The sequence below is a fragment of the Macaca nemestrina genome, chromosome 6 (genome assembly GCF_043159975.1).
Source record: "Macaca nemestrina isolate mMacNem1 chromosome 6, mMacNem.hap1, whole genome shotgun sequence".
NCBI classification, from domain to species: Eukaryota; Metazoa; Chordata; class Mammalia; order Primates; family Cercopithecidae; genus Macaca; species Macaca nemestrina.
Genome location: NC_092130.1, coordinates 147,298,193 through 147,307,419, shown reverse-complemented (window position 1 = coordinate 147,307,419; position 9,227 = coordinate 147,298,193). Strand labels below are relative to the sequence as shown.

The 9,227-nt window shown below is 43.8% G+C and overlaps 1 pseudogene; it reads left to right on the top strand.

Moving 5' to 3' along the window:
- The first annotated feature begins 5,519 nt into the window (after window positions 1-5,519).
- On the top strand, window positions 5,520-8,537 carry LOC105473042 (mitochondrial import receptor subunit TOM40 homolog pseudogene; annotated as a pseudogene).
- Window positions 8,538-9,227: the final 690 nt, after the last annotated feature.

Sequence of the window (9,227 nt, the reverse complement as noted above, 5' to 3'; positions counted from 1 at the left end):
TATGAGCTGGGGACGAAAAACCAATATATATACACATGTGTATATGTACGTGTGTGTGTATATATATCTGTGTCTGTATACATAGGTATGTATTTATATGTATGCATGCGTCTATATCATACATATCATAACACTACACCCTGCTAACCAGGTAGAACCTGGTCACTCGTTGGACAATCCTTACTTTAACTTTTACAGGGCTTAGTAGAGACCCCTAAATCTTAAAGCCTTTCAATATCCTTTTTTTGATGCCCTTTCAAAATTCAAGGGAGCCAAGAAAATGTGGTGAGATCCAACATCAGTCTCTAGGGTTATAAAACGTAAATATATGTTTTATCTAACCTATTCTTTAACTTACGCTTCTTTAATGGGAGGCCACTTTTTGGTAACTGGAATCCAAACCTGTTTGCCAAAGTAAGTCACAAGTATGTCTTTATATGCTTATGATAGGGTTTTATTTATTTAATTTGTTTTATTTTTTTGAGATGGGGACCGCGAAATAGTGCCCAGGCTAGCCTTGAACTCCTGGGATCCAGCGATTCTCTCACCTCAGGTTCCCAAATAGCTGGGATTATAGGTGTGTGCCACCTCACCTGGCTATGATAAAGTTTAGTATGTATTAATGTCTCTATAAGCAAATGTTCCTACTATTTAGCTTCTGCCAGAAAGAATGGCTCAAGTGTCAATTACTGCCCTCCCTAGGTATTTGTAGGTGAGAAAACATAATTTCTTTTCTTTCTCTTCTTAGGTTTTTAGTTGAAACGCTCTCCTGAAAACAAAATAAGGTTAGCAAGAGAAAAACAAGCACAAGTTTGTTAACCCGTGCTGTATTCAACATGGGGGAGAGGCCTCAGTTCAACAGTAGTTCTCTCTCAAGAAAGTGGCTTAGAGGCTTTGCTTAAATGGTATTTTAACAAAGAGCCATAAATCCCACATAGTGACAAAGCAAAGGAGAGAGCAGTTCTAGCCTTTTTTTTTTTTTTTTTTTTTGAGACGGAGTCTTGTTCTTTTGTCAAGCTGGAGTGCAGTGGTGCGATCTCGGCTCACTGCAACCTCTGCCTCCCGCATTCAAGTGATTCTTCTGCCTCAGCCTCCCAAGTAGCTGGGACTACAGGTGTACGCCACCTTGCCCAGCTAATTTTTGTAATTTTAGTAGAGATGGAGTTTCACCATGTTGGCTAGGATGGTATCGATCTCTTGACCTCATGATCCATCCACCTTGGCCTCCCAAAGTGCTGGGATTACAGGTGTGAGCCAGCATACCCAGCCTAGCCTTTCCTTTTTCTTTTTCTTTTTCTTTTTCTTTTTTTTTTGTGTTTGTGTCAGAGAGAGGGCCTCATTATATTACCCAGGCTAGAGTGCGGTGGCAATCATGGCTCACTGACGTTTCCATCACCCAGGCCCAAGCAATCCTTCCACCTCCGTCTCCCAAGTAACTAGGACTATGGGTGTGCACCACCACATCTGGTTACTTTTTAAATTTTTATAGACAGAGTCTTTCTGTGTTGCCCAGGTGGTTCTCCTACTCATGGCCTCAAGGGGTCTCCCAGCCTCAGCCTCCTAAAGTGCTGGGATTACAGGTATGAACCACTGTGCTTGGCTCAGTTCTAGTCTTTTAAAGGGTAGGGGCTGGGCGGCAGTGGCTCATGCCTGTAATCCCAGCACTTTAGGAGGCTGAACCGGCTGGACCACCTGAGCTCAGGAGTTTGAGACTAGCCTGGCCAACATAGTGAAACCCCATCTCTACTAAAAATACAAAAAATTAGCTGGGCGTGGTGGCACACACCTGTAGTCCTAGCTACTCAGGAGGCTGAGGCAGGAGAATTGCTTGAACCAGGTAGGCAGAGGTTGCAGTGAGCCGAGATTGTGCCGCTGCACTCCAGCCTGGGTGACAGAGTGAGACTCTGTCTCAAATAAATAAATAATAAATAAATAAATAAATAAAATAATAGTGGGGAAATGTGGGAAGATAGTAAAATCTGTTCCCAGATTCCTCTGGTACCTGCTGGTACCTGGTCTGGGCCGATGAGCCAGTGCTGTCTGCAGTCAGGAAGGGTTGATGTCCTGCCATTGGGCAAACAGAGGCTGGGGCAGAGTATTTCCCTAAGTTCATTCAGTGTGTTTAACTTAACAACCCTCAATATCTTGGGGGAAATAATTTGGCTTCCTTCACATTCACCAGAATTTAAATAGCTCCATGCAACAGATCATGGCGTGCAGGTGCCTGGCTGTGCAATAGGTAGCTAATTCATTCTGGCAGGTGCATCAGGAAATTACCCCGTTCAGAATCCACCACTCTGCAGGAACATTGCTGTGACAAAATGGATGATAACTGCTCCAAAAATTTTCTAGTTGGAAAATAACCTTGAATTATCGATTATTTCACTACTTTCAACAGCTAAGCAGAGGAAAATGATGTTTAGTCCAGATTGTCTTAGGGAATATGTTATTCATTTACTTTTCTGTTGAATTGTGAGATCTTTATATTACATTAATTACAATAAAGCTATATATTTATGTGACATTAACTTGGTCCTCTCCTACTCATTATTTAGTTTAATTTTTAGACAATGTGAGGGTCAGATTTGCTGTAAAACCATTCAGGTTATTGATTAAAATGACCTACAGTGTGTCCTATATAAGGCACCACATGATGAGTTTATTTTAAACTCATTCTAAAAAATTGATTTCTTTACTTCCCATTCCAAGCGTTATGCAACACATTGTATCACTCTTTTCTAGGTTGGCACGGATAGAATTGACATCACTCTCATTTATGATATTAGCCTTTTGGGAAGTATATACTTCCTCCTCCTTTTTATAACTTTAGTATTCCATTTCTACCCCAATACAGGTATTATATATGTATCTCTTGTTGGTATTTATTATTTTGAGAGAATAAGTGTTGAAAATGAAACTACTGAGTCAAAGAGCATACACATTTTAAACATTCTTTGATATATAGGGCCCAATTGCTTTTCTGAAATATGGTATTAGCTGATAATTCTATTCTATTTGTGAATTCTTATTCTTTGGTATTTTGGCTATTCTAACACAATGTTCTCCTGTGTTAGAATTTTATAAACATTAGCTAATTTTGTCGATAAAACAGTGTATTGTTTTTAATTTGGATTTTTTTAATGTTTCTAGGCTAGTTTGAGGCCATAACTACTAGTTCCTATCCTTTTCTCATGTTAAGAAAAGCATATTTTTCTCATTACCTTATATAAGCTTTTTATATTATAAAATATTTATTTTTTGTTATGCAACAGAAATTACAGATAAAGCCCTAGCCCAAATTTCTAACCCTAGCCTGATTGCAGATTGCATTCTCAGATAACAATGCAATTTAGATAGAAAAATCAAACAAACAAGCAACAAGCCGTATATTTGGAAGTTTGAAACACATTTTTAGGGGCCAGGCATGGTGGCTCACAGCAGTAATGCCAGCACTTTGGGAGGTCAACGTAAGGAGACCCCCTCTCTATAAAAATAAAATATTAGCTGCACAAGTGCACACTTGTAGTCCCAGCTATTCTGGAGGCTGAAGCAGGAGGATCACTTGAGCCCTGGAGTTTGAGGTAACAGTGAGCTATGATTGCACCACTGCATTTCAGACTGGGCAACAGATATCCTGTCTCTAAACAACAACAACAACAACAAATTAACAAACCCAATTTTTTATTTTAAAAAAGTTTGATTTTTAATTGACAAATAATAATTGTGAGTATTTATGGTGTACAATCTGATGTACGTCATAAATATATACTCCCTGGAAGGAAGTATCCACAGTAGGTACCTAAGTAAGGCGAGACAGAGGTCGGGTCCAGGAAGGCCACTTCTGAGAGTGCAGAGCAGGCAGTCCGTGTAGAATGGAGGTTTCGTGAGTCAAGGCAGGAAGTCCACATCAGTGAGGTCAGATCCTGGCACCAGAAATCCAGGATGGTTGAAAGACAAAAAGCTGGGGCCCCAGGCCAACAGGGAACAAGAAACTGGAAACCAGTGCCAGAATGATCAAATCAAGGTAATTAGCACATCCATCACTTCAAGTATTTATCATTTCTTTGTCATGAGACCTTAAAATCCTCTTTTTCCTATTTGAAATACATAATACATTATTTACTAACCATTGCCCTTTCAGCTGCAGGCTTATTTTTATTCTTCACAGTCCCTTCTAAACCCCAGCAGTATTTCAGAATGCTATTCTGGATCCCACCCCAGATTATTTAAGTCAGGATCTTAAAGCATGGGACCCAGAAATCTGCACTTTCAAAAAGGCCTCAGATGATTCTGGTTTATTGGCAGGATTGAAAACCACTGGGTTACTCTAATTTCTGGAATCATTATTCTCTACCTACCTGTTTCCAATTTTCACTAATCGCTTTCTTATTAATTTCCTGTAAGCTGGATGCTGAGTCCTCTGCTTTTTTAAAACCAATAACTTTCTTTGGATCCAATTAAACATGATTCAGTCCTGAGAGTAGACGGTAGACCCAGAAGTTGACTCTTATTCCCCGGATATATTTTTTTGTGTTAATTTACAAGTTTCATATTTACTTGTTTCAAAGTTTCATGTTTTTAATGTATGCTACTTACTGCTCCATTACAAACTACCCCAAGACTTAGTGGTTGAAAACAACAAAACCCAGATCCTTGTTAGTGGGATGCTGCCACGTGGGCAGGACTGGGTAGGGCATGCTGATCTCTGTTCCACATGGTGTTGGCTGGGACGCCTTAACTGGGGCTAGACATGTCTGACTCACATAGCTGCTGCCTTAGTTGCCGCCTTTTCTCCAACAGCATACTGCATTTTTTTAATACAGTGGCTTATGGCCATGGAGAGCAAACTGGAAACTGCCAGGTTTCTTAAGCCCAGGCCGGGGATCAGCAGGGGGCCTCTTTTCCCACATTCTGTGGGTCAGAGCAACCATAGGCCAGCTCTGATTCAAAGAGAAAGGAAATAGACTCCACTGTCAATGGAGAGGCGTGACAGGTGTGAAGAGGGATGGAAGCTTTAGTTGGGGAAATATCCCAGGTATGTGGAAGGTATGTAAGCTTGAATCATTAAGTGAATGGATGAATGAATAAAATAATAAAAAAAGGTATAAAATGTTTATTTTGCCTAAGATTTTATTTCTGATAGAAATAAGAAAAAATAGAAAATATTTAAAAAATATACAGACAGGAGACATAGACAATAACGATGTTTCAATCTTTTATATAAGGAAATGTATGTGATGGTATTCAATTTTGCACCAGAAAAGAGGCTAAGGAAAGCAATGGACACGTCATATTAAGACAAGACTGTGTCAGGCCGGAATGTGCGAATCTAGGGCCAAGTCAGCCAGCCCAGGTGGAAGTAACCACAGCAGGTACTTAAATGAGGCAGGACAGGCCCGGAGCAGGCGCCGCCGCCAGTGAGAACCCGGGCCCTGAGCTGAGCGGGAGTTTGCTGGGGCTGAGTCTGGGGCGCGCAGGCCCCGACCTTCGCCCTCTGACCTCTCCCCTCGTAGGTGACCATGGGGAACATGTTGGTAGCCAGCTCGCTGCCTGCAGGGCAGCCGCCACCACCTCTGCCCGCCCTCGTGGGGCTGCGGCCACCTCCGTCCTAGCATCCGGGCTTCAGGTTGCAGCCGCTGGGAGGCGGCCTGGGCGCCAGGACCAGTGTGGGTGGAGGTTCGGAACGGACACCCGGGACTGCAACCGCCAGTGCCTCAGAGGGTGCCGAGGAAGGGGCCTGCGGCTGCCTGCCCAAGCCCTGCACATTGGAGGAGTGCCACCGGAAGTTCAAGGAGCTGTGGATGGAAGGTGTCAAGTTCACAGTGAACAAAGGGTTGAGTAAGCATTTTCAGGTGAACCACACCGTAACCCTCAGCACAATCAGGGAGTCCAACTACCACTTTGGTGTCATGTATATGGGAACAAAGCAGCTGAGTCCCACAGAGGCATTCCCTGTACTGGTGGGTGACATGGACAACAGTGGCGGCCTCAATGCTCAGGTCATTCACCAGCTGGGCCCCAGCCTCAGGTCCAATATGGCCATCCAGACCTAGCAGTCGAAGTTTGTGAACTGGCAGGTGGATGGGGAGTACCAGGGCTCTGACTTCATAGTGGATGTCACCCTGGGGAACCCAGACGTCCTGATGGGTTCAGGAATCCTCATAACCCACTATCTACAGAGCATAACGCCTTGCCTGGCCCTGGGCAGAGAGCGGGTCTACCACCGACGGCCTGGGGAGGAGGGCACTGTCAAGTCTCTAACTGGGAAATACACATCGAACAACTGGTTGGCAACGGTAACGTTGGGTTGGACATAATACCACAAACCCAGTGACCAGCTATAGGTGGATGTGGAGTTTGAGGCCAGTACAAGGCTGCAGGACACCAATGTCTCCTTTGGGTAAAAGCTGGACCTGCCAAAGATCAACCTCCTCTTCAAAGGGTCTGTGGAAAGCAACTGGATCCTGGGTGCCACGCTGGAGAAGCTCCCACCCCTGCCTCTGATACCGGCCCTCGGGGCCTTCTTGAATCACTGCAAGAACAAGTTATGGTGTGGCTTTGGCTTCACCATCGGCTAAGCCCTCCTGACCCTTCCATACCCTATCCTCCTTCAGATTCTACCTCCACCCTCTTCCTGCCACAGAGGGTAGACCTGGGCTCCCCTCCCCTCCTCTGGGGTCAGGTGGACAGCAGAAAGGAGGGACCCAACCACCCCAGCAGCTGAGAAGGGGATTCTGGAACCGACTGGCGCTTCTGGATTCTGAGTACCAGGGGCAGCATGTCCAGTGGGCCTGGGGTCGGTCCTGGAAGGGATTCCGGAATTGAGTGGCACACAGGATTCTGAGAACGAGGGGTAGAGGCAGCCGGACAACCTCAGGGAGGAATGTATTGGAGTCCCCATCCTCCAAAGGGCCTGGCCTTGCTTCAAGGGGGCAGTGAGAGGATTTCCCCATCCCTGGTCAGTCTGCCCTGCCGCTGTCCACTTTCCCATCTACCCCTCGGTATAAATCATGTTTATAAGTTCTGGAAGAACTGGGACATTTTACAGAAAAAAATATATGTATATGTATACGTGGAAAAAGAAAACAAAAAACAAAAAAAAAATGAGGCAGGACAGAGGTCAGGTCAAGGAAGGCCAGCTAGTTCAGAGAGTGTGGAGCAGGGCTGGGAGTCAGCATGGAATGGAGGTTTTGTGGGTCAAGGCAGCGAGTCCACATCAGTGAGGTCAGACCCTGGCACCAGAATTCCAGGACAGTTGAAAGACAGAGCTGAAGGCCTAGGCCAACAGGAAACAAGAAACCGGACACCAGCACCAAGCATAGAGCTTGACCCTGGGCACATTGTCTTCGGAGCTCCTCTTCCACTCCCAGAATGGGGCAGGACTGATCATGCATGATGCTGGGACTCAGTTTATAAAAGGAGACATTGTGGCTAGAGTACAGGAATGAGAAGGTCAGAGGCCAACAATTCCTGCCAAGTTGGGCTCAGTGAAAACCAGTATCTTCTCTTTGATCAGTCACTCCAAAAAAATATCAGGATGTTCAGGCCATCTGTTTCAGTGTTTGATCATGCTCCCCCAAAGAGTCTTTTGTATGGATATGTAGTTTTTGCCTTACAAAGCCACAGAATACAAAGAATATGCTGATTTATTCTTTTTCTTTTTCTTTTCTTTTTCTTTTTTTTCATTTTTTGAGATGGAGTTTCTCTCTTGTCTCCAAGGCTGGAGTGCAATGGCACATTCTCGGTTCACTGCAACCTCTGCCTCCTGGGTTCAAGCGATTCTCCTGCCTCAGCCTCCTAAGTAGCTGGGATTGCAGGCACGTGCCATGACACCCAGCTAATTTTTGCCTTTTTCGTAAAGACGGGGTTTCACCATGTTGGCCAGGCTGGTCTTGAACTCCTGATCTCAAGTGATCCATCTGCCTTGGCCTCCCAAAATGCTAGGATTACAAGTGTGAGCCACTTTGCCTGGCCCTATGCTGAATTTTTCTAACTGCCTGACTCTATCGTCCATACTGAAAACTATCAAACCTATTATGTAACAATAGGTTATTGTTTTATCTGTTATAATATTACAGATATTTTGTATTACTTGCCATGTATTACTTGCCAAATGTAACAGTTCAGTTTTGGAATGGAATCTAGGCAAAAGTATAAAGCGGGAAGAGTTTTAGTATGAGTTGGTGATAATAATTTTTTTGCCGGAGTTATTCAAAATGTGATGTGGTAGCCAGCCTCCACGAGGACTCCCTGCAATCCCCGCTCCCTGATATTCACACCCTTGTCTAGTCCCCTCCCACGTTGTATGAGGGCTGGTCTGTGTAACCAATAAAACACACACACATTGTCAGCATTCTGGTCCTTTTCTGGATTAGTGCTTCCCAAAGTGATGTTCTTCAAAATCAGATTGAGCAGAAATGACAATTGTTGTTATGACAAAGAAAACGAAAAAAAAATTGGAAAATAGTGTGCTAAGCAAAATGAAAAAAGTTTCCATATTTTTAGGACTTCCTAGAGCTTTTAATATGCTAAGTGCAGTGTGAAACTATAGGAAGAATATTGAGAATTCAGGGTATTCTAATCCTTTGTGACCCTGGAAATCTTCTTTTTTGGGGGAAGGTTTGCAGCATTATGTTCACCAGTATTCACTTTGGTGAATGCTTCTCTAAAGTTTTCTTGGCTAGGCATGGTGTATACCTGGTTCATGCCTGTAATCTCAGCACTTTAGGAGGTTGAGGTGGGCGCATCACCTGAGGTCGGGAGTTTGAGACCAGCCTGGCCAACATGGTGAAACCCCATCTCTACTTAAATCACAAAAAATTAGCCATGTGTGGTGGAGCATGCCTGTAATCCCAGCTACTCTGGAGGCTGAGGCACGAAAATTGCTTGAATCCAGAAGGCGGAGGTTGCAGTAAGCTGAGATTGTGCCACTGCACTCCAGCCTGGGTGATAGAGTGAGACTCTGTCTCAAAAAAAAAAAGTTTTCTTTGTTAATATTGTTTTGAAAATGTAGTATACTAAACAGAGCATGATACCTTTCATGTGACTGACCAGTAAAAAAGAAAAAAAATCTCGTTATAAGATGCAATTTCAACTTTATTAAAACAAAGTCTTCTTTCAACCCATTGATAGCTGAGACAATCCTTTCATTTTTTTCTTTCTTCTTAGTACCAGGAACCTCCTATAACAGCCAGCCTCTATTCTGATGTTGGGGGAAAAAGCACATA